The following is a 26467-nucleotide window of genomic DNA, read 5'->3' on the forward strand; positions in this document are numbered from 1 at the left end:
TGGTCGTAGTGCGAGGTCCGATGAGTTTCGTGAAGGTCGTCTAAAATCAGTTGTTGTGCCAGAAAACATCGATGCTGTGTGCGAAATGATTAAGCACGATCGTCATGTCACCTATTGTAACCTATTGTAAGCAGCAGTCGACTGAATGGTTGTTCCAAGATGGACCAAATCCAACAAAAGTTGTTCTCGCACGAAATGCTTCAAAGAAAATGGTGGCCTGTTCCTTCGGGAAAACTAGTCATATTGCAACAGTGCCTCTAGAGGATCGTGGAATAGTAAATTCTATTTCGTACACAACCATTTATTTGCCAGAAGTCTTCGGTGAAATAAAACAAACAAGAGACGCCCGATTGTTCTTCATCATGACAATGCGAGCTCTTACACATCGGCTCAAATAAGAGACTATTTGAGCACTCCAAACATCCAACGGGTCATTCGCCGTACAGCCTTGATTTGGCACACAATAACTTCTTTTTGTTCCTCTCCGTGAAGAATAAACTGCGTGGTCAACAATTTTCATCGCCCGAAGAAGTTATTGAGGCGTTCAAAAATCATGTTTTGAAGATACTTTATTCGGAATGGAATAAATGCTTTGAAAATTGGTTTACGCGTATGCAAAAGTGTATCGATCATCGTGGCGAGTACTTTGAAAAACAATAAAAATATATTCGCAGCTTAATTATTTGTTTTTGCCTATTCCTGAAATATAAATAGTGATCCTCGTATTCATGACCGTAGAGACTATACATATGATGGAATCAGCAAGGCGTATTGTATTATGACCCACTAAAACTAAATTAATGAAGGATACATTTTATGAGAATTTTGCTTTATTCATCATGACCGAATTTTTGATTATGATATGTATTTTAATTATTATGACCATACCATTTTTGTAGTACGATTTGTCTTTTGTTTCAAAATAGGCCTCAGTTTTCGGCGATCATCTCTTCATTTGACGAAAATTTCTTCCCAGCGAGCATTCTTTTGAGATCTGGTAACAGGAAATAATCACTGGGGGCCAGATCTGGAGAATACGGTGGATGAGGAAGCAACTCGAAGCCCATTATGGATTTTTGCCATCGTTGTCACTGACTTGTGACACGGTGCATTTTCTTGGTGAAGCAGCACTTTTTTTTCTTCAAATGCGGCCGTTTCTCGGCGATTTCGTCATTCAAATGGTCCAGTAACGCTATGTAATAGTCGCTGTTGATGGCCCCTCCTTTTTCAAGGTAATCAATGAAAATTATTCCATGCGCGTCCCAAAATAGAGACAGCCGAATGTTGCGTTTTCCCACGCTTTGGAGCGGGTTCATCGTGCGCAGTCCACTCGGATTATTGTCGATTGGACTTCGGAGTGAAATGATGGAGCTACGTTTCATCCACTATCACATATCGATGCAAAAACTCGGGTTTATTACGCTTTATCATCTTCAAACACTGCTCCGAATTATCAACTCGTCGTTGTTTTTGGTCAAAAGTGAGCTCGCGCAGCACCTACTTTGCACAGAAGTTTCTGACACCCAAATATTCGTAAATGATATGATGTATGTATTAGGTGCTCATTTCACCATGTCTAAACTTAGCATACCAATCCGTGATGGTTGGTTTTCTTGGGAGAGTGTCCGAAAACTCGGCATCAAGCCAAGTTTTTGCTTCAACTGTATTTTTTCGTTAAAAACAATATTTTATCAACACGTGAAATTCCTTTTTATCTATTTTTTTCACAATAACAAAAGTTTCTTCATTAAAAATGCTATAATTCATAATACGATTTTGCGAAAGATTTTGAGGCTTAGGGCTAACTAAAAATATATATGGATTTAATTCTAGTAGTGACTAGAATTGACTAGACTGAGTACACTTTTCAATTGACCTATTAGATACACTCTAATGAAAGAGGTCTCTATCCCCTTAGTAACTAGCTAGTGATCATTTTTTCGTTTTTATTTTCACGATACCCACTTTTCTCTATTCTCAGTCACATATTTATTAAAATCATTACTGTACGTTACTACATCCGCTTTTGTTTAAAATAATTACATATTATCAAATATGATTTGAATATACCAACAAAACTAAAATTATCGTTTAGTCACTTCAGTAACTAAAGAGTACCTGGTTAGTCTCTATGCAAATTAACAAATTGCTTAGGGCATCACATTTCGAATATCACCAGAAACAGAGTCAAAATAATATTTTTAGCCTACGAAAGTTTGTATTAGTTCATCTTTAGGGGGCCCTAAGGCATGAATTGCTCAGGACATCAAGTAGTCTTAGTCAGGCAATGTAGTGGAAATAATATTGTAAATATATAAATATATACTCAGTATTACTAGTTAATTAATTGGATTTACCAGTTAATTAATTTTGATCTACATAATTATATATTATGTTTTCGACAAATGCTTATTTCTAGGGCGACACAAATACTATATATAACAAGAAATATCAAAACATATATATTTTAAGATATAAAATATTGTTTGTTGGTATATCATTAACTAATCCCTCTCATTCGATTCTGGGAGGATCTGTTTTTTTATATATATGAGATGTAAAGAGGAACGAAAAAAGGAAAAACATTTGTAAGCTTCTATGTTAGTATTTCAGACACATTTCAGGCTTTTAGAATAGGCATACTTCCTGGAAAGCCTTTTACTTTAATCCCTTATCTAGATTTTTTTTTCGAAAAGTATTTTGGCCGGAGATCTGCCTCGAATAAAACAAATTACAATACATCAGGATACAGACGATAGAAAATAAAATGTTATTTACCAACATGATATACAGGGTGATGTGAGTTTAATTTATAGTAGATTTTATTAAAATGTTCTTGAATCAATTTTATTGTCTATATTCAGCTTATTTTACTACTTTTATATTACTAAAGCTGTCTTCAATTTTATGTTAGGGTATTTATTTGTTATGTTTGTTATAGTTCTATACAAAACGCCTCATCCACATGTACCGTCTTAGAGAAGTGCAAATCTGTTTTGTTATTAGTATTTCTGCTATGCCCTAACTGGATTGTTGCGATTTACCTTAAGACCATTTGGCCATTTACTATTTGCCATTTGGTGTTCTCAAGTCAAGAGTTTTAGAGTATTATATTGAACGTCATGTTTCTTTTCAAATTATTTTCACAGAATTGTATTCGCTGCTTTGATTTACTTTGGTTAACTCCAGGTTTGGGTACAATTATTTATATCGTCATTTGTCTATTGTCTCCGACAGCAAGAATCACTTTGTTATCAGCAGATCTAGTCATTTTAACCTTTTCCATTTCTGGAATATGGCGTATATAGAGTAGATAAATAAGACTAGAAAAAGCAAGATAAAAAGAGAAAGAATTGTCCCCCAATACACTTTCTAGCTTCTTTAACTCCTTTTATTGTAGAGTAGGCTTTCCTATTGTTTAACTCTAAACATTCTGGATTTAACTAAGATTTTGATAGTTCAATATATTATTCAGGCAACATTTTGTGTAGATTATGAAGGAGGCCGTCATGCCATAACTTATCGAAGACTGTTATATCTAAGAATATAGCAGAAAATAGCTTTTTACCTTCATAGACTTTTTTAGTTATATCTGTTATTCTATGAAGCGGGTCAATTGTTGAATGTTTGTTAATAAACCCGAACTGGCGTGAAAGTATTCGTTTTTTCTCTCTCTATAATCTGTTTTATTATTTTCAACAGGATATTTTCTTAATAATATAATTAATATTACATATTACTGGTAGCAATGAATTGGTCTATAAGCTTTTCTTTCCTATGGTCTTTTAATAACTAGCATTAAAATTACTGCCATTTACTGCCATTACTCGCAAGATATGAATATATATTCATATTTTTTCTGTAATTATATCATCACGATATGTTCCAAATCAAAAAGTGCTCTATATGAAAATCGTCGCTATTCTACACTAAAATTTGTATTAACATGATTAGAGTTTTTGCTGGCGTCGTAGAGTTATATTGATTAACTTCTTAGAGCTATTATCCTAAAACGTTTCTTATCTTTCGATTGTAATATCTAGAATTAAGTGAAGTTTGTTATGGCTTATATAATGCCAAATATGAAAAACTATGTTTCTTCTAAAGTCTAGACTGTAAAGAGCTCCAAATACCGTTCTCCTGAAATAAAATATATATAAAGTAATTTTCAGTGAAGAACAATACTAATATAACTAAACCTAAAAAACTTTTCTCTTTCGTTCGTTTTGCAGGAACCAGTCGCATTACGAACGGAGAAACGGAAAAAATTAAGTGTTCAAGCCATTTTTCTCGCATTGCCGCCAGAGAGCACGAGAGTTCTCTCATTCTCCCGCCTACCTCCCGCCTCCTACTTAATCCAATAAGAAGAAGAAAACAATTTATCTTAAAAGGAAATAATCAGATTACAACAGTCAGCTTAAAACGTCAGTTCATATCGCGGTGGTTAACTTAATGTAGCCACCTGCCAACTCTAGCAAAGCGACAGGCGGCGCCAACCCGACATCGTTCAACCATTAGGAAAAAGTCCCTTATGCCTTTCCGACAAATAATTCGTCTACAATTTAATTTTGATATAGGAGCCATCGGGGAAACGGTGGAATGGGAATTTTAAGACAAATGTTTGTTTAATGGCACCGGAAGGAAAAAGTATTCGCCTTTTTGTGTATCAGAGGAATAATTCCGCTCTCTTTCGGAAGGTACTGATGTGTTAACTTGTTTTAGGACAAAAGGCCTCTAGTAACATAGTCAATCTAAAAGTCAATAGGGTATATGAATACTGTGTAGGTAGTGAATTAATTAGTGCTGGTGACGACATTGCCAACTGGCAATGATTATGGACTGTTTAGAAATTAACTACTTTTTTAACCGACTTCGAAAATGGAGGAGGTTCTACGTTCGGGTGTATATATATAATTCTAATATATGTTCGCCGAATTCTCCGTCAATTGCAGGTCGATTTTCAATTTTTTTTTTTCGAAAGAGTGCTCTTCGAGGTAGTCCCATAGGAACCATATCAGGGGGAAATCAATGAAAACGCTCAAATTTCAAAGGCACGTACAAAGTACTCAGAATATTTATCTAAAATAATCAGATATTTGTGTATAATATTATTGCTGAGCTGATGTTATGGAAAATCGGAAGTTATTCAGTTGCAATAGCCATTCAGTTTGCTTGCCATAGCACATAAGACCTCATAGAAATATTATAGACAACTGCTTCTATGGGCATTGTTGTTATGTAGTTAGAACATTTATCAAATCATGTCACCTAGGCTAAATAAAAAACAATACAAAAATAATAAAATAATTTTTTGATATAAACAAAAAAATTTAATTACCAACAAAACAAATATAAATTAATTCAGCTGTTTCGGTTCGGCACCGACGTTAAAGTAGTCAGTTGGTAGAAGTTAAAATAATATTGTAAATAGATAAATAGGTTTAGGTAAGTATAAAACTAAATTGGGTGTATATAATAGAATATAAAATAGCTGTAATAGATAGGTTAAATACGGTTTTATTTTTATTTAGTTGTTGCAACGATTATTAGGTACATATTTTATTTTAAAATGTTTTTTTTTGTGTTAAAAATCAAAAGTTTGTTCAAAATTTTTGTAAAGAAATATTTTATATTATTGACTGTTTTAGTGTAGTATTTCGGTGGCATCCATACTAATCGCGACCTTGAAATTAACGTTCCGAAATTATATTTAGATAGATTTATATGTAGTTACATGATGCTCTCAATGATTTATATGTAGTGATCGACCTAGTGCTTCTTCTGCGGATTGCTGCTCTAGTGAAACTTAGGCGAATGTTGAAGTTTTAAAAGCCACTGTAAAACACTGTAAATGTGGTTAGAAATTATTTCCTACATCGCTTCCTATCTTAAGATGCTTTAATAAATATATATTTATATTTTTTCAACAGACATAAAAACAAAAATATTGATTTATAATTGCAATATCCCATAGAGAGGTTATTAAATATACATTTATTTTAGCAACAAAAGAGGGATTACTATTATTTTGCCAGAATAAGCCTAAAAAATAGGTTAATTTACAACATCACGTTAGAAACCTCTAAAATTAGCAATGTTGCCTTAGTATATTATGCATGTATTATGCATATAAACCTTCCTCTTGAATCACTCTATCTATTGAAAGAAACCGCATCAAAATCCGTTGCGTAGTTTTAAAGATTTAAGCGCACATAGGGATATAGGGACAGAAAAGGCGACTTTGTTTTATACTATGTAGTGAAAGTGATGTGTTGATATATTTTTCTGTCTTTGATTGTTTTTAATATTTTTAAGATGCGATTTTTAAATATTTTGGATATTATTGGCAGCAGTGGTCGATTATAATTTACTTCATTCGGTGGTTTTCTAGGTTTCGAAATCAAAATAACTCAGGTCATTTTCCAAATATTCGGGGCATGCTTTAATCCCTACACTACATTAATTAAGTTGGTGAATTTTATAATTGCCTCTCTTAGTTGTTAATAAAAATATATTGAGAAGAATAAAATTTATGTTATATTTTACTTTGCACTTTGTTGGGCTACAATATTGGATCGATTTTAATAACAACCATACTGAATAACAAGATGAAAAGAATATCGAAAACATAAAATTGATTGTTAAATATTGATAGTTGTATTCCATCGCTGATGTTCGGACGGACGAAATATAACTATCGGTAGTTTTTAGCTCGAAACAACATTCGCGAGATATCAGTTTTCCATTATCTACACGGAATAAACGTAAACTTCGATGTCCATTACTCAGTACGCCGTTCTACGAGCCTTTTGTTCTCTTTACACTGGGTCGTATTTTCTTATTAAAGATCGAAAAATGTTTACCTTTTTAACCTATTCTTTTTCGTAACAATACCCTACACAAATCCATTAATTTCGTGGCTTTCCACCACGCTCTATTCGATGTAATAAAGTCTTTCATTGAGCGTCGAAACAGTAATTCTCCATTTCCAAACCAGACTAACTTATTTTTAATAAAACAATGCCAGTATAAAGGATGACCTTAATTCTTTTAATATTTTTTCGTTAATATTCAATAATTTGCTTTTTAACTTAAACGTTTTTAACTTGATTAAAGTTTGTAAATTACAATTTTTTAACGTTGGGAACCATCGACTGAAGGCAACTATTGACCGTTTGGTAATTGACTACTTTTTAATGTCGACTTCTTAGTGACTACTTTCAGTATCTGTATATGTAGTTAGATAAGTATATTTTTTGATCCGACTAGTTCCATTCGATTAGTTTTTAACTTTCTAGCTTTGCCGTCCTAGCCGCTACCTTGAAAATAATGTGCCGAATTTATGGTCACATAGATTTATGTGACGTTTTATTTCTAGCCTTATTGTATATAGCAATATATTGTACACGAATATAGCATATAGCAGTAACTATAATTATAAGTTTCAAGATTGTTTATTAATGTAATAGTAAAAAATATATTTTGGTGATAAGTAGTAAAACAATTTTCGCTGTATTTATGTATCTTGGCAACCATTATGTTTTTTTATTGATTTTTTCGGTGTTCTAAGTCTCCCGATGTTTGTTTAAGCCTTTTTATTGTTAAAACTTCTTCTATTTTTCAGTTTCAAGGAACAATAAATTTATAATATTCCCGGATAACGATAAATAACATTATTATTTTATGGAAAAAGGGTTGCCATGGTTATATAGTTGAGAAAGATTGATTGCGAAAATGCGATACAAGAATTCATTTAATTAATCGGAATCAAATTAATTATCAAGAAAAGAACATAGGTTGACGATAGACTGGTAATCGTTCCGCAGTTATTCGAAGCACTCCTTGGTGTAGTTATGTGAATTTCGGGCAAAAGTATCCCATCTGAAGCTATAAGCTCACAAAAGGTGAATTGAAGGGGTTCAAAATCCTCCATTCATAAACTGCTACAAGTAAAAAATATTAAAGCTTTGAAAAACACTCCTAGTCCGTGGATTCTTAGTCCATGGAGACATGTAAAAACATTCCATAGATGGCTGCCATGGAAATTTGTGTAATACAGTTTCATTTCGAAGATTTTCAAAGATCATTTGGCGAATGAAGATGCAATTGATATTCAAAAGCAATGTTACAACAATTGCAAGTTCTTGTATAGACGGGAAATTCTTGTGATCGTTTCGTTAGGAGGGCTGTGTTGTATAAAGTAACCGTTAAGAATCGACACTATACCGACAATGTGCAAGTTTAGTCTGTCTAAATATTACCTGAACAGATAGCTTTCTGTTTTAATATCTGGGTTTAGGCTATGGATATGTTTAGGTTGTGGCTTTCTGTCGCCATTCAACACGTCGACCCTTCTTTCTTTGAATAAAATAGTTTTAAAAAAAAATTAATAGTTTTTGTGTTTTAAATCCTTTCACATTTTATACAAATTATTCTTTTAGATCTGCTAAAAGATTTGAGTCATTCAAAATAAATTTAAGTTTGTTTGTAAGCATCAGTTCAATATTAACCTGTATTTCTAAAACATTATCAATTTTCGTCTTTAAAAAACCCGTCTGTTTTCCTATTTCATTATATGTCGGCATGTACCACGAGGGGGAATCAAGTATAAACGGTATTTTGTAAAGTAAGTTTATTGACGAACAAACTAAACATTGAGCATTGTTCAGTTTAGTGACCTCAGTGCTCTACCAACGGCCGCCAAAGTGTTCGTTTTGAAAAGTGTTTAGTATCAAATATACAGACATTGTCATAACATAATAATATAACTAATGATTTGACTATATAACCATTGAGAAATTAATTCTTAACCAAGTTATTTTGCCAGGTTCTTCCTAGTCTTTGAAAGTATATAATAATATATTGTACATGCGTATAGCAGTATTTTGGAACTCTATTTTTCAAGATTAATTATTAATGTAATAACAAAAAGTACATTATGGTGATAAATGGTAAAATAATTTTTGACCGATTTATACGGTTTATACATAGTCTACTGAAATTTGGACAGGAGGTTTTAGTTCAGGATGAATGGCCGCCAAAGATGGATCGTAGTAGCTCAATTTTTAGAATGGACTATTTAAATCTGGTGTCACCAAAACTTGTAGAAACTTTCCATAGAGGGACGCCATGACAACAACTGTAGCCTGAGAAGCAAATATGTTCGGCGCCAAAGTGTGCGTTTTGAAAAGTATAAGTTTAGAATGAAATGTACACACACTAACATAACACAATAATATAACTGATTTGACTATAGAACAATTGAGAATTGAATTCTTAGCCTTGTTAAAGCAAAATGCCAGGTTCATTCTATTCTATGAAAGGGCCAACCAAGGACTTGGAAATGCTGAGATAGCGTAAGGAGTTACATCACTTTTTCCGCTGTTAAGATTGTGCTATCGAGACTTGAAGCATTACTGATATTATATGATTAAGTTATAGTTATTAAGTTATAGTACATATTATAAGTACATAGTTATAAAATAAGTCGGTACTAGATAACAAAGTTTTTTACCGATGGATTTTGCAAGTCTTTGTCGATGAATTGTTACCCTACAAATCTTAATTAACATAATATTCACCACCGAAAGCAGTTTCTGAAAGTTTTAGCTGGATTTGCGTGTAATAGGTCTTTTAATTTATTAGCTTATTTCATTTGTCGCACTTTTTTAGTTCTCTAGACCGTTCTTTATCAATATCGCCACTTTTACATTATTGAGACCATAACCGACACTTGTGACATGATGGAGCAGTATTACCTGAGGATTCTGAAGGTATTTGACAGGCTTTGGCGGCAGATTTCTTCAAATCAAAGCGCAAAAATAACGAATGTAAAAAATGTACTTTTTAATTATTTTAAAGTACTTTTGAGTTATTTAGGATTAGCGTCTGAATAAACGGAGTAACTCAATAAGATTGCTACTTTCTTGTTAAATAATAATTATTTACGCTAATGCTTCTCATCTTTACCAATTTATATCTGTATTAAAAATTCATACAAGCACCTATTATATTTATATATTTATTTTAAGTCCAACGCCCTCCAATTATTACAACGTTTCACCTTTCAATTAACCATCCCCTTATAATTAAATACTTAATTAAAACCGAATGGTTATTAAAGGATAATTAAAGATACGAAATATTTAAAGAAGGCCGCACAAAAATAAATTAAAACCAAATTATAGATAAAAGCAGCATTAAGAACAAATATATAAGTAATTCGTTCCATTAGTATTCCAATTAATTCGTTTAAGTCCGTATGAAATAAAATATTCCCCGTCCTAATTGGCCAGAAAAATTGAGCTGGTCTGCGTGTAATTAAACCAGTCGGGGCCACGATAATATTTCTGTTTTATCGGGTTTGATATTAGAACCCTCTGTTTCCGCGCCGAGTATCGGTGAAGATGAAAGACAGTAAAAAACAGTAATTTCGCTTTTGGGGCAATTAAAGAATTTCCTTTATTGTTTCGTTTCCTTTTTCCCTTTCGGATATTAGCGGAAAAAGAAGAACGCCACGGCGGCGAAAAAAACATTGTATCGGTCGTGTAATTGTTTTTCAATTGTTTCTTTATATCTAAATACTAACTATAACGTCCAAACAATGCTTTTCGTTTAGACAATGGGAAGAATCTTTCCGCTACAATAAACTACGATTAAATTTGAAATATTGATTATATCTTAGTAACCATAGTACCCACCTTCAAGAAAGGTATAGGAAAAATTTCGTATCTTTAATTATCCTTTAATAACCATTCGGTTTTAATTAAGTATTTAATTATAAGGGGATGGTTAATAGAAAGGTGAAACGTTGTAATAATTGGAGGGCGTTGGACTTAAAATAAATATATAAATATAATAGGTGCTTGTATGAATTTTTAATAGAGATATAAATTGGTAAAGATGAGAAGCATTAGCGTAAATAATTATTATTTAACAAGAAAGTAGCAATCTTATTGAGTCATCATTTAGTAAGCATTTTAATTCATTAAACTAAAATAGACATTCATTAAATTTGTTCATAAATTTGATGACTGCCGAAGCCTATCTATTTAGAAACGTATAGTGAAGTTGCTTGATCTTATATCAATTGTCGATTTTGGATTCAATAATTTAATGGTGGTGATATTGGCTTATAAACCTGAGGGTGATTCTTCAAGACTTATTGTATGAATATCCATCCCAAACACTCATAAAACTTACAGACAGCTTAACATTTGAATCGATACGGTTTTATGGTGATCTGCTGTTTGCTTCATGATAATGGTTCAGGCACACACAGACTTTGATTCATGATATAATTTACACTAAAAAATCAATAAAAAAAGATCAAAGAATTGAGAACTAATAGATCGCCTTTTGTAAATATCAAAGGAATCTAATCAGAGTAAGTACAGAGCTCAAGCAACAGAATCAGATATACAGCAGAAAAAGTAGCATCTAAAGCTACTTTAATAAGCTGAATCGGCAAAGCTGCAGGAACTGCTTTTCTAAGAAGGTGTGTGTGGAAGAATGGAAATATTACAATCAAGACTAAAATCCGTTACTTTTTAATGCTTATCTTGGATCAGAAATCATTCACTTAAGATACAACAATAAGTGAATAATTGAGAATCACATATTACAATGGTTTTATTAATTCTTCATAGACTTCTGTTTCGAAATCGATCTTTCGATCCCTAAATGCAGCGAACGATATCTGAGAAAGATATGGACCAAAATTATAGAATTTAAGCTATGGTCGACCACCAACTGAAGCGAGATTTGGTGAAGAATATTGTTGTATCACCAACAGCAGCATTAGTTGAGAAGCATATACTTTCCCCAAGCATTGACTATGAATTATTGATGATGATGATGATGATAAATCAAATTGTTCCATAAGTTTAAAGGCTATTGGATAGACCCAAAAACAGGGAGATGGCTATGGCTGGCTAAATGTAGATTCTGTATTAGAAAATTAAAATAAATAAAATTTAAAAAAGGAAGGTTTTCTAGAGCCTATTGTATCTGGTGCTGAAAAGTAGTCCAGAGGAACCATCCACATGGATGCCGGAGCGGGATATTCAGGACCATAGAGTTTTATTTGTTTGTACGAGCTGCTAAAACCAAATCGAAGCTCCTCCTTGAAATAAAATCACAAATAGCCATCAATAGACACAAAATTAATCTTTTGTAAGTGAACGCTGGGCTACATATTGTAAGAGTGTGTTAAGAATACAGTTCTGTCGGGTTCAGTATACTTATGAGACATAGTGTCCGATTACCACTCGCCCTGCTGTCACAAAGATTGGCAAAAGTTATAGAAAATGATGATAAAATGGTTATGGTGAAATATTATATCAGTATTCATCATGTAAGAGAATTTGATTTTGTAAAGAAAATTCAAAACAACAATTTTATGCACAAATAATAATCTTATTAAATTTAATTTAACAAAAGAGCGTATGATGTAAAGAGTGTACATGAATTCAAACTTTAGTTATCTGGCTTTAATCACTATTCTCTCATGCATGCTTTAGTTTTCTTTAGTTAAGTGAAGTTTTCTCTCTTGACTATCAGCTGGTGACATTTTTTTTGTCAATTCTATGCCTCCGTCATTGTTTTGACCGAATTTTTACTACTGAAGAAGGACTAATATATCATTATATGATGATCTGCTATTGATTTTGTTCCATTTTGACTGGATGAGAAAGCAATTCAAATTTTAACACATTGTCATTTTAATAAAACATGAATATTATATTAATTTTTCAATAAATAATTGATTATATAAGTCATTTATAGATGCTGCTCAATTGTATAATTTGCCATGGTAATTTAGTAGCAGTAACAGAATAATAAACGATTTATCTAAAATCTTATAGATTCCTTTAAAATTACTATGGCATAATATAATATAATATGGCCTTAATTTACTAATTAATAAGCATATTTAGTTAAAACTAGAGCGCTAATAATACTTGTTAGTGATAGCTCTTCAGAATAAAATATTCATATTGTGTCAAAACTTTAGTAACAAAGCTGTGCAGAATATGTTTCCTTTTCAAATTGCACTCACACCAAAAAGCCAGTCTTTCGTAGTCTCGGGTAGGTTTTCAACGACCAATAATGTTTTCATTAAATCCATTTAGTATAGTTATTGTATATATATTCACCTCGGCAATCTACTCCTTGCGCATGCTCCAATTTCCGGCATTCCTAGCTGCCATTTCGGAGATGAGTACTGTGGTAATAGCATAGCATTTTTAAGTTAATTTTTTGTTTTCATCACTCTTCAATATGTTTGTTAAGATAATATAATTATTTATTATGTAATAAAGAAAATTAGCAGCAGACAATATGAAAATCATTCTGGGGACAAACAAAGGATATTGAGCAAAGGAATATTTGTATTCAATGGAATATTAAATATAATATGAAAATAGAATTTGTTTGAAAAGTTAGTAAAGGTAATGATGGCAGTAGTTAAAAGAGCTATACTTAATTTGTAATTTTTTAATTTTGCAGATATTTAAAAAATAACATATGCAGAAAGTTTTTGATTGAAATGTCATATATCATAAATCGTATTTGAAGCTTTGTGATTTGTTTTTTATTGTTATTTTTTTATTATTTAATTAATACATTGTTACTAGTCGTTTCTGTCTAACCTACAATTTGTCTTTATGATAACTTAAGCTATCTAGGTATATAAGTAGGAGGACCCATCGGCCCTATATCGGTTTCTGGTGAAATAATGTTTATACATGTCACTGCTGAATTTTTTAATATATGCACCTCACTACGTAACACTACACAAGATCAGATGATTTGATTCTTATGAGTCTGTGTCCTGTTCTGGTATTTATTGTATTGATCAAGTTGGTGAGTGTTATAATTCCCTTTCTTGGTAGTTTTTGCAGTAATTCTCCTGTTATAAATCGTAGCCTGGTGATTTCCTGTCACCGTGTCAATGTCAGTTTTAATAACTTTGTTTAACTCTTTCGGCCTGAATAATTCATTCATCGAATTTTTAGCTTCTATGTCCGGCAAATTATGTTCAATATTAGTTTCGTTTGGTATGATTTTTGGTTCTAGATATTCAGCAATGCGTCTGCTTTTTGGTGATTGTTACGTGCCCAATTCCCACATAGGTCTCTTATAGGTGAACCGTGTAGACATGAGCGCTTTAGATATTTTGTGGCTTTCCAGAGTGAGTAATCAGTTTCTTTATCATCTGTTGTTTCTCAGATAGTCATTTATGGTTTTGTTTTTAATCTCCAGTTCTTCTCTTTTCAGTCTTTGGGTTATATTGTTCAAACTATTTTTATTTTCAGGTGTTCGGTTTTGTTGCCATCTTTTTCGTAATTTACGTTTTTCAGCTACCATTTCCTTCACTTCTTTTGAATAATTAATTCCTTTAGTTGTACTCTTAATTTCTGGGGTATTATTCAAAGCAGCTTGTTGAATAACTGCTACGAATTTTTCTGCTTCAAGATTTAACTGTTCAGTTGTCTTTATTTGAATTCGTTTGTTCAACTCTTCAGCAAATCCTTCCTAGTCTGTTCTCTTGTTTGTTAACGTTGGGTTTCTTTCTTTCTGAACTTAGCTCAAAATTTTCTTGGACTTCGTTTCTTACTATGAAGAAATCTAACAGGTCTGAGGTTTTCTCTTGATCAGTCGGCCAATCAGTTGGTTTTCCAGCTGGTAAGTAACTACATCTTAGTTCAGCGGCTGCTTTATGCAGTTCATTGCCTTTAGTTATTGTCATTATGGATCCCCATCTTGTATTTTTTGCATTGAAATCACCTCCAATTATAAATTTTTCCCCCAGTTTGCTTAGGACATTCAAATAATTTTCCTTTTTATTCTATTGTATTTTGGCGGACAATAAATTCCGGCTATTGTAACCTTGTATGTGCTTGATTTAATAGTTACTGCTGTTACCTGATTTTCTGCTGTACTGAGCCCGGGTTCTTGATGGTGGGAAATGTTCATTTTTATTATTATTTCACTTCCTCCTCTTGCGGTGTTAGCTGGATGTATGGTATGATAAAATGTATATCCTCTAAATTTTATAATGGATTTTTTTGTTAAACGGGTTTCTGATATTAGGCAAATATCTATTTTTTGCATATCTAGGAGTACTTGTAGGGTAGCGTGATGTTGCTGGATTCCATTAGCATTCCAGATTGCTATTCGGATATTCATCATTTTTTCTTGTCTGCCCAGCTTTCCTATTAGTTTAAGTAGCAATTCGTTGGTGATTGCTTCATCTTCCTTTGTATCTCTTTGGTTATTTTGACTGATACTTTGGACATAAGTCATTTCACCATTAACGTTGTTATATTTTTTCGGTTGTTTCTTTTCACTCATTGTTTCTTGCGGTTTAGCTTGAGCGAATTTGTTATTAAATTCACTTTATGTAGAAGATATTGAGCAAATAAGTGAAGCAGAATTTTTAATCGAAAATATCATCACAAATTACAATAAAGGTAATAACATAATGCTACTACACTACTACGACTCCCTGCTACTAATTTTAGTATTGTTGCACGCCTGATAGTAAACCCTGCCTATTTTCTCTCGATGTTGTGATGAATATTACATAAACAAATATTTAATATAGTATCCTATTCCATTAATTTTCAGGATAAATCATTATGTGTAAAATGTGCCACCAGTTTTATCTGTTTTTTAAAATAGGTTCATTTCTTTGTTACAGTAGTTTTATTGAAAGCTTCAAAACTTCACCATACATTTATAAAGTTACAAATTTGAGTTCTGAGTTAAAAATTATTTCACGTTACGTTTTATTTACAACAACATATATGTTTGTTTACATTTTCGACACTATTAGTTACACATATATATTGGTATTAAGTAGGTTTGAAAATAATAACGAACATAGAAAAAATCAGAGGTTTAAAACACGCAGAAGAAATATTTCCCTAAGTTTTCCAGATAATTCGTCTCCCCGGGAAAGGAAAACAAATAGACCATTTCATTTTCGGATTTCTTCGTCCTTTCATTTTCCTAAATGTTCCCATCATATTTCTTTATTAGCAATTAGGCGCCGCAGTCAAGGTTCCCAAAAAAGGGATAAAAATTATTTATTATTCCGCTGATTAAATTATCCGCCGTTGTTTCCGATTTCATCGTCAAATTCCCCGACAACGTTATTAAATGCTTCCCGCTGTTTTTTAATGTAGCTAACCGCGAAAAAGCTTTAATCTTAATCTGTGGCAGCGTCAATATTGTGACAAGGATTTGCGTAATTAAACTCATGAACTGTGCAAATAATCACTCGATTGCCTCGGTTAGGCCGAGGGACGTAAAGCCGTAGTCGACAGGACAAAACTCGGCGTGTTACATCGGAAGAATTATTTTTTCTTTCATCTCTCTCTTTACCTCTCCCGCTCCCTGTCTTTTTTTTAATTCGAACCGACCTCCGACTGGGAAAACGCCATCTGGTGTATATTTTTACGTTGGATCCTTAGGTTTGATGGCTGCTGTCTAAAGTGTTAGCTCATCGTTAGGACGTTTTATCTTATTCGTTTTTCTGTTTAATTCTTTGAACTATATATTTTATAATTTAGCTAAACAAAATAAGAAGACCCTAAACAACGGTCTTTGTTTGTTGCTACTTGTTTACCTTGCTACTGTTTTACAAGCATTATATAGTCTATCCTATATAACAGCGAAATCCCGTCATCTAAATTTATGACGTCAAAACATCGTAAAGTTGCCGCATCTAACATTGATTTTTAATTTATTTTGGGTTTGATATATAAAAATATTCTAATATATTTGAAACAATTAAACAAGTATAGTATATAGTGTTATAAGATATAAGTTATTTTAACAATTAAAGAGCCCCAATAGTTTGTTAGTTAGAATTTTTTGTATGTTTCTATTGAATTGTTTTCCCATATCCTCTATGGAGACCTAATCCACTTAACAAATAACTGTAGATACGTATAGTATTGTATTTTATTTTCATAGTATTCATTCTCTTCTAATTGTTCATATTCTGAACAATTACACACATATCTGTGCACATAGATCTTTCACAATCTACCGTACAATTTTCTACATATATGCTATATTAATTATAACCCACATTTAGTTGTTTCCACTCTCATCACCCTGTCCGGTAGAATTGTCAGCACTGAATCATAAACCAGCATCCAGAAAGTTTCAATCACTGCCTCTTTCTAAGCCACTATTCAAATCAGTAACTAAGCTATTGATTTCCAATCTAACACTAGTTCACAATTCCACTAGTTCCATTCCCTTTATTAATATCTTCTTCTGTGTATCTGATGGAGTTAGTTCCGAAGTATCCGAACTGAAGGGTGTTACCGTAAGCAATCCTTTCCACAAATCGAAAGAGCTTTTAACCTGCATTGGAGCATTACCTCTTTCCTTTTTCGAAGTTTTTTATTAGAGATGTAGTATGTTTCTGAGTGATTTATTGGCTTCGGCATTTCCAATCAGAGTAACAACAAATGTTTTGAATAATTTAGTAGACATGTGACAACTGTGACAACTAAATGAATTTTATAGATTTAATGTGATACATGCTCGGACACATCAAGAGAAATACTAAAATGAGGAGGAAAATACTGTCTAGTATTATAACAAATTTATAAACTGCATTAGGCAATTTATTATACACCTCGATATGAATTTACCGCTATTTTGGGCAGACTATATTTTCATTTATGCGTAAGCAATTTCAGCAGCCATTTTGACTAGGTTATGTGCAATTAAGTTTGTCGGATTTGAAGTGACTACTGGTGATAGCATTTTAACAATATCAACTTTTGTTTAGAAGCAAATGTCACCATAGATGAGTTAGTTGTCGCTTTTAGTGGAATAAGTAAATTGGCAGTAAGGCCTATTAACATGGAAAACATTTTTTCTTAGTAGTCTTCATATGATTTTACCAACCCCTACTAATATTATATTCATTTATACGTAGAAAGTCTGATAAGTCAGTGACCTTTTGAAAGAAATTTTTTTTTCCAATTTTTTAATTCCTTCCAAAAAAACAGGCCATCAAGGCCCTCAAAATATGCGTTAATTTCAGTGATAAACTCTTCATTTGATCCAAATCTATTACCACTCAATAATTTATTCCAGTGTGAAAATTTGAAATATGCGTAGAATGTTAGATATGGACAATATGCTGGATGGATGAGAAGTTCATAGGTCATTTTATGGATTTTGCCATGATGACTGCATACGTGTGCACCGTACATTATCTTGATGGAAGAATACGTATTCCTTCGTAAAATGCAATAATTTCTGCTCTGCAATATGAAAATCCTTAAGCTAAGTAATATTGGCTGGTGATCGTGTTATCGTTTTCAAGATAATCCATACGTTTATACTCTGTGCGCACTAAAAATATATGGACGACCGATTTGGCTTTCACTGGTAAGAGTTTAACCGGAGGAAATCGCTGTATTGATTGTTCCTTGGTCTCAGGTATTTAGTATGGCATCCATGTTTGGAAACGGTACAAAAACTCATTTGTATTGCAGCAGAACATCACCAGGCAGTCCTCTAAATATGTCACACGGTTGCCCTTATGGGCGAGTATGAGCATTCGCTGAATCCACCCATCGCGTGGATAACCATTTCATATTCAATTATTCATGAAAAATGTCTTTTTTACCTTGGTTTCGTAATGATTTTTTTCACAAAATTAATGCTTCATCAGCAAACAAAAATCAACTTTTCCCATTTTTGTTAAATTCAAGAGATTGTCTGCTGCTGTGGATGTATTTAATGATTGATGGAGGATAAGATGTTAGTTCGAGGCAGTAAAGATGCATTTAAAGTTACTGCTGCCAAAAAGTTGTTGATTTATCAAACTGTCGTCGTTCTATAAGGGCAAAATAAAAAGGTGCTACCGCCAGAGTTCATCAAAACTAGACATGGGTCGGAATTTCTTGTTGTGTCTAACTTTTAAGAAAATAACCATATGTTCATTTTCATATGCTCTAAAAGCATTTCCTGAAAAAGGAAATATAAAATTATTTATTATTATTTATAAGTGAATATATTTCGAAAAATATCTTTATATAAATAATATTTCATACGGATTATTAAGCTTGTTTTATATGATAATATTTTTATTTCTTTTTCTTGTAATATAAAATTTCTCAAAAATAACTAAATTTAAATGTTTGTATAAACATGTTTTTCTCATGTTCCTCAGAAAGATTATGTGGCATCAGAAACTATTAATTAGCACTTTTACATTGGTTTTCCAACTGTACTTTACCGATATTGTACCGATTTAGAGTCTGCTTTTACTCACTAGCGTTAATCTGGTGTGGACATGGATTCAGTGAAGCCTCACCGAGCTTAATAATTGTAGTGACTGGGATAATTTTTCTTATCGGTTTTTACACTTTTGATTAAGAACAACTACAATTATAAATAATCTCAATTTTAAGACTATTGAAGCTTTGAAAGAAAAAGTGACAAAGGTAGTAGAGAAAAAAAAAACCGGTTTATATTTAGAAGGTAGTAGATACACAGAAATGAAAAATAAAAAGTCTTATATTATGTTATCAGTGTACAAATTTTGTAGCCACAGCTTATTACTGTTCTCTACAATAAAGTTTTTCCACTCTAATACTTCGAGCTGTGGTTTAGCTTTCCAAGTTATAATAATTATTGTACTATTCATATACATTATATAGCATCATAATTTTATACCACCCTGTCATTAATGTGTTCATACTTTTACTGCAGTTGTTTATCTTTTTTATAAACCATTTACATATTATTTGTAGGTATATACAATGTAACCGTCACTATCGCGCCCCAAATGGCATAATTAGTTGAGAAAAACGTCGGGTTTTATACATTAATACATTTTGTTACTCACCAAGGGATTCATTTAATATTCTCTTTTGTGTAAAACTTTTTATGTTGGACTTTGTTTGGTGTAAAATCGATTTTAATTTTATTTTCAGCGAGAATTGATGCAAATATCTGAAAAAAAGTTGTCAACAAAATCCATCCTGGTCGGATGGCTTTACTCTAAAGAATTTTCATCAAACCAATGTTAATTTGAAAATAGTAGGTGGAAAGAATTTAAAAATTAAGATTCCGCGTTTTTGTATTTATTTATTTGAATTAAATGGCCTCGACTGTGAATTGAATGGATTATATAGACTAGAATAATTGATAAATCGTTTTAAATATATAACTCGCTATCAATAAAATTTAACTTCTAGTATACCATAAATATATTAAAATTAAATAATGTATTGCAAGTACAAATAAAAGTTTTCTAAATAAAATAATAGGTCCTTATGTTTTATTTAAAATTTTGTGAATTCCTCATAATTTAATCTACATTTTATTTTGTGCACTTTCGATAATAAAATAAATAATAATCACGAATAGCAAGGCATAGCAAAACACGTCAGTTTCTGCTATCTTCTATGTCTTTTATATATAATCGATGCTCTTGATAAAGAGATTTCTGCAAATTGATTAAATAGTTTGAAAAAAGCAAAGGGAAATAGAGAAAAGGAAAAGACATTGATTTCGTTCTTTTTTGTTGATTCAAATTAGTTTGCTAATCTAAGATAAGATTGTTTTAACATCAAACATCAAATTAAAATATTTAAAAATGTCTATATTCTGTCAATCATGCATAATGTATGTTCTTCTCGCTGTCTAGGGTCTCCTATATTTTTACCAGTATTGGGGTTCGTATACTAATACGGTTATGTAGATGTGTCACTTGTAAAATAGACAAAATAGAAATAACATCCAACAAAGTTTCCTGACAATATTCCACTGTGATAGGAATAAAATGAAGACAAAATGCCGGTAATGAGTGTTATTTGATTATTATGCGTAGGTTACTTGATTTTTCGTTACAACAATGCCCCTTTTCACGCAATAATTGTTGTACACATTTTTCATAAAATAATCAACAACGCCTTGTTCACGTGATATAGCTCTGGTGGAGTTCTTATTTCTTTCTTTAAGTCAGAAAACCTGCTTGCATTCCTTTTTAATGTCACCAGATTGAAGAATATTTTAGAATCTCACAAACGGAATTCAAACACTGTTTCAATCTGAGGTCTGCAACTTTTTGTAGTTACGGAATGGGAACTTTTCAATTAGAATATTGGTTTCAGTTTACCTGGAAAATTATCTTTTGAGCTTTTTGTAGATTAATTAGGTTTTTTGTTATGTTTAGTTCTGCTTTCTCTCTGCTGTTACTCTTTGAGTTTAGACGACCGAAAGCATTAAAAGAAACCAGCAGCATTCCCATAGAACGTGGATTTACTTCATGCTGCCTTGCAGATATTGAATAGTATTGGGGTGACTGAGAAATCCTGTGGAACAGCAGATTGGATGCATCTCCTAGTCGAAACCAACCAACCAATTTTCATGACCAATTTTCCATATATTAGTGTATCAGGTCTACAAGATCATGTTGCCACATTTTGTCGGAGATACTAGTCAAATCTTAGAAAATTACCTCCATGAGGTGTTTGTCATCAGTAAGGTTTACCTTACCCGCTATTTTCACAGCTTGATGGATTGACGAGTGTTTGGCTCGAAATCCACATTGCATGTCTTCGATGATGTTCTTCACCTTCACAGCTTCAACAAAATCGTTGAACAGGAATTACTATGTCGAGGATTTTTCATAGTGACTTCAAAAGGCTGATTGCACGCTAGTTAGAGATCGCTGATCGCACTACTACGACTTTGTTATTATTATTGCAATTATTCAGGCAATGGTATATTCCATTTCTGTATATGGTTTGCTACGGAAAGTTTGGATTGAGAGTTTCAAAATAAGATGTTAACGGCGATACTGAATCCCCATTGTATGGCAGAAACAGCTAAGTCAAGCTTAGACACCATTATGTTATATTATACAGTTATCAACAGTATATCGGTTGGCAATTAAGAATGACATCTTTCCGGAGTTGGTCTTATCAAATGAATTATATCAAACATAACAACAAGGCCTCTAAAAATTATACAGTGAGTCTAAATAACTCAAAAGAAGTTCTTATTTCATATAAATAACTTTAATTAAGTCAATCATATAACTTTACAGTAGATACACTTACTGAAATGATCTTCTACATGTCAGGATAGTTATATTATATAACTAAAATCATATAATAATATAACTTTGAGATAGTTAGAAAAATACTAAATAATATTACAACAATACAGGATCCCAAAATAACATTTCTTTTATATAACAGAAAAATAACTGTTAATTTTCATTTTATTGTACTGTGATTTTGACTATATAACAAGAATACAATAGTTATCGGTTATTTACCAGATCCAAAATAACAAAACGTTGGGTTTCGTTCAGCGTGAAATCGATATTAATTTTATTTTTACCTAAAGTAAATAACAAAACTGATGAAAGGCTGTCGTCAACAAAACCCTACCCAGCTGGGTGGCCTCCTATACAAAGAATTATTTTTTTCCCGTCCAATTTTAATCTGAAAGGACCTCCTAGCGGGAAATGCCATCTGAGTATACATTCTTAGAGCGGGGCTTGACTGCGGACTCTGCTTTATCTAAAAGAGGAAATATTGGCCAACATTCAAATAAATCTCTATGCCGAAAATCGTTTTTTTCTGTTCGGTCTTGGTAGGTTCTTTGTTAATGTTTTATATGAGGCATTCGTCTTCCTCTTAATACTGATTTATTTATATCTTCGACCTCTTTTTTCGTTTTATTTGTCTGGGTGGTTTTGTCATTACGCATATGATAGATACGGCTGAATAATGATTTTGTTCAGCAACGTATATTTTTAGATTTGTTTTTAATAAAAATGACATAAACATTCCAATAGATGTAATAATAAAAAAACTTACTGACAGATATTTAAATACATTTTCATTTGTAGGAATGTTCGTCGGGTCGGTCGGTCGGTCGAAACGTGTGGCTGCCGCTGCGGTTATCTATCAGAACACTCACTACTATTTTTGGAAGGAATTTGCACGGGAACTAAAAACACTGGTTGAATCAAAGTTGTTTATTCTAACTTACGATTGATACATGTGGTCGATGGGTGGATTGACAGGATATTAGGTTAAGGTGAAGGAAGTACGGTAGCGCTGTGGAAGTGGTACTATTACAGGGGGACTGTGATAAGAAAAAGCGAGACGTCGTCGTGATGGCCTTTTATACTCCAGAACTGCATGGTACCAATCCACCGGCGTTGCCAACCTTTGTAGTTATTGATGGTGAATTGGTGGTGGCCTAAAGGGTCGTGGCGGTCGCCACATAACTCCCCTCCTAGTGGAACAGCCGTGGAACGTACCTATATGTGGTGCAAGTTCCGGAATGCACCCGCAATCACGCAAACAAACGCCCGGGGACTGCTGATGAGATAGGGATCCCAACCTGAGCGAGGAGTTTTACGGGATCAGCTGCCATCGGAGCTGTAGCAGGACGTCGTTCGTCTTGAGGCGTTCAGCTTTGTTTGAGGGTACCTGTAAATGTGTTACGTGTCCCGTTTCGTGATGCGAGGGTGCTCATGTGTTGCTGGTATACATGATGGGCTTCTGTGGTTTTCGTCCATCAGGCTAGTCTCGTGGGATGTCGTCGACCACGTGATGTTGATGAGTTCCGTTCCTCGTGCTATCCTTCCATGCACGTGTCAAGCACCTGTCGAGTGGCTTATGTTGAGTTGATTTACCTTTTAGGCACTTTGATCACGTCGGGGTCACCAATTGTAGGAATGTTCGTCGGGTCGGTCGGTCGGTCGAAACGTGTGGCTGCCGCTGCGGTTATCTATCAGAACACTCACTACTATTTTTGGAAGGAATTTGCACGGGAACTAAAAACACTGGTTGAATCAAAGTTGTTTATTCTAACTTACGATTGATACATGTGGTCGATGGGAGGATTGACAGGATATTAGGTTAAGGTGAAGGAAGTACGGTAGCGCTGTGGAAGTGGTACTCTTACAGGGGGACGGTGATAAGAAAAAGCGAGACGTCGTCGTGATGGCCTTTTATACTCCAGAACTGCATGGTACCAATCCACCGGCGTTGCCAACCTTTGTAGTTATTGATGGTGAATTGGTGGTGGCCTAAAGGGTCGTGGCGGTCGCCACACATTCTTAAGTAACTCTTTGTATTTTATTGTTTCTGACATACTATTGGTTTGTTCTGGCCGAAAACCAGAAGCTGGAATACATGAGGCATACCCGATCGCGGAGACTCACCCTGGAGTAACAAGTTGGACCGGGTTATGTGGGACTGCCTCTGCTTACCAATACACTAAACCAAAACCGCCTCACAGTTGACCCCTGTGGGTCGCTACTGCTACTGTATGAAATTTGGGGATATGGCACTCGCTAACCGGGTACGAGGACCCGGCGAAAGAACATTTAGTGAAACAAACTATTGTTTCGCAAATTTGAGTTAACTCACGACTGGATGCTGTCGTATGGGGGCAAAAGTTATAACTGCAGTGACGGATGAGGTCGATGCCACATGAATTTTGAGCGCGAAAACCGAATTGTTTGTCAGGAATGATGCTTTCCTTTATGAAAGAGTTGAGACACCGTAGAGTATTGCCCTCTTGACAAGCTTCAAAATGGCACTGAGAAAGCTGATGGACCTATAATCAGAGGGTGATTATTTTGCTTCATTATTGGAAATAACCGCTATATGTGTTTCTAGGACACCGGGAAATGTTGCAGCCTCATGATGGAGTTAACGATGTTTGCCGGTTCCGCGAGCTGCTTATGCGGTACCTTCTTAAATTGGTGATCGATATTCCGTCGAGACTCGGAGATTTTTTGAAGAAGAGAGGTTTTCCGATTATAGTTTGGAGAGATTTTGGAGACACGGAATGGTTGAAAAGAAATGTTGGGGTGACTGGGCTTTTGATAGATTTGTGCTCTCAGTCGACCAAAACCTTTCCCATTGGTGATCGAAATGACGTGATATCTGACTAGTCATTTGGAATGGTTGAAAGCTTTTCAACCAGTAAATTATTTTCGGTAAGGTAGCTTTTACGGAAAAAACTTTTCTCTTGGGCATTTGGAAATTATCTTGCAAATTCCAAAATATCATTGAAAAGCGTGCCTTTTACTCTTTCAAGTTAAAAAATATAAGCTATGCAGATATCAAACATTGTCAGGTTGAATAAATAACCTTATAAACCTCCAGGCTGGATGAATTTTCTTGTCGATAAAGAGTCATCGACTTATTCTTTGTTTTCAGAGATTCAAAAGAATTACTCTCTCAACGATTTTTGAAAATGAGCTCAGACATATCGTAAGTTTAACCTTATTAATGATGAAAACTTTTTAAGCACAAAAGCGATAAACCTGATTATCACCTTAATAGCTTCTTTATTCAAAGAAAATATGTGGTTGCTGTAAAAAATCACACAAAAATACACCAAAAGGCCACTCTTTGGTGTACATCTTATTCTGGGGACATTGTTGTACTAGACGATGACACATGTCGTAGAGCCCCTGTACCAATTGAACTACTATACGAGATATTATCTGGCTGTACTTTGTTATTTTGATGATCAGAATTTCTCCCCTAGTCATCGCATGATTTAATATTACTTGATTTCTATTGATTCTTTCTTTTACGATGTTTTTGAAAGGAAAAACACTATATCAATAAGCCCCACAAGTGTAGTGAGGAAAAATGACCGTTTTTGTATCAATGAAACTCAGCTCATATCTATTCAAAATACGGCTACATTTCTATAGATTCAATTACTAATCAGCAAAGCCGCGGAGGCCAATTGTCTGAAGTACGGTTTCATTAAAAGCGCTTAACATTTTTAACACTATGAGCGATGATACCATGTAGTATATTTTAACAAGCTTATTTGATTATAAAAATATTTGCAAGAGATTAAAATTTTTTTTAGATAGTTAAAATTTTAAAATATACGAAATGAACAGCCTCAGGTAATCTATATAATACGTAATCAGTTGGTGAAATGGATCCTCTTCTATTGAATTATACTTTCTATAATAGTTTTCAAAAGATCTATTATTTCTAGTGAAAGTTTTATTCAAATTAAAAGTAGACGAAAATTTAAATTGTCAATTTTCGCATATGTTAGCGTCAAGCTGAAGCACGTAGGAAATAGCACATTGTAAACTTATAAAAATTTACAATATTTTGCTTCAAATATCTTCTATCATAGACTGAAAATCTAAAAGAAGTAGCCAAAAGGGCCTTGTTAATACATAATTATTTTATAGTGACTATTTTCCTCAATATAATATAGTTAAACTAAAAAGCAGGAAACCATTAACATAATCAAATAAGATTTATTTATGTTCCATTTATTTATTATTTGATTGACTAGCAGTATATTATCGCCAAGAAAGCAACAAAATTACTATAATTTATATTAATGGCCTTACACACTTAAAGAACTATTTATTATTATAACTAATAGCTTTTTATTTGAA

General features: G+C 33.1%; 1 protein-coding gene and 1 long non-coding RNA gene across 3 annotated transcripts in view; one reads left to right on the forward strand and one right to left on the reverse strand.

Moving 5' to 3' along the window:
• Positions 1-26467, forward strand: part of LOC143190275 (uncharacterized) — a 623078-nt gene that overhangs the window by 158822 nt on the left and 437789 nt on the right. The gene's annotated exons all lie outside the window — the stretch shown is intronic.
• LOC143191981 (uncharacterized) lies at positions 22310-24218 on the reverse strand. Its single transcript, XR_013004684.1, has 3 exons — positions 24171-24218; positions 22881-22967; positions 22310-22580 (listed from the first exon to the last, which is right to left on the reverse strand). It is a non-coding gene; the product is annotated as an uncharacterized LOC143191981 (long non-coding RNA).

The sequence above is a fragment of the Rhynchophorus ferrugineus genome, unplaced genomic scaffold (assembly GCF_030347505.1).
Source record: "Rhynchophorus ferrugineus isolate W39M unplaced genomic scaffold, kcgeb_rfMv2 rfM2, whole genome shotgun sequence".
Lineage (NCBI taxonomy): Eukaryota > Metazoa > Arthropoda > Insecta > Coleoptera > Curculionidae > Rhynchophorus > Rhynchophorus ferrugineus.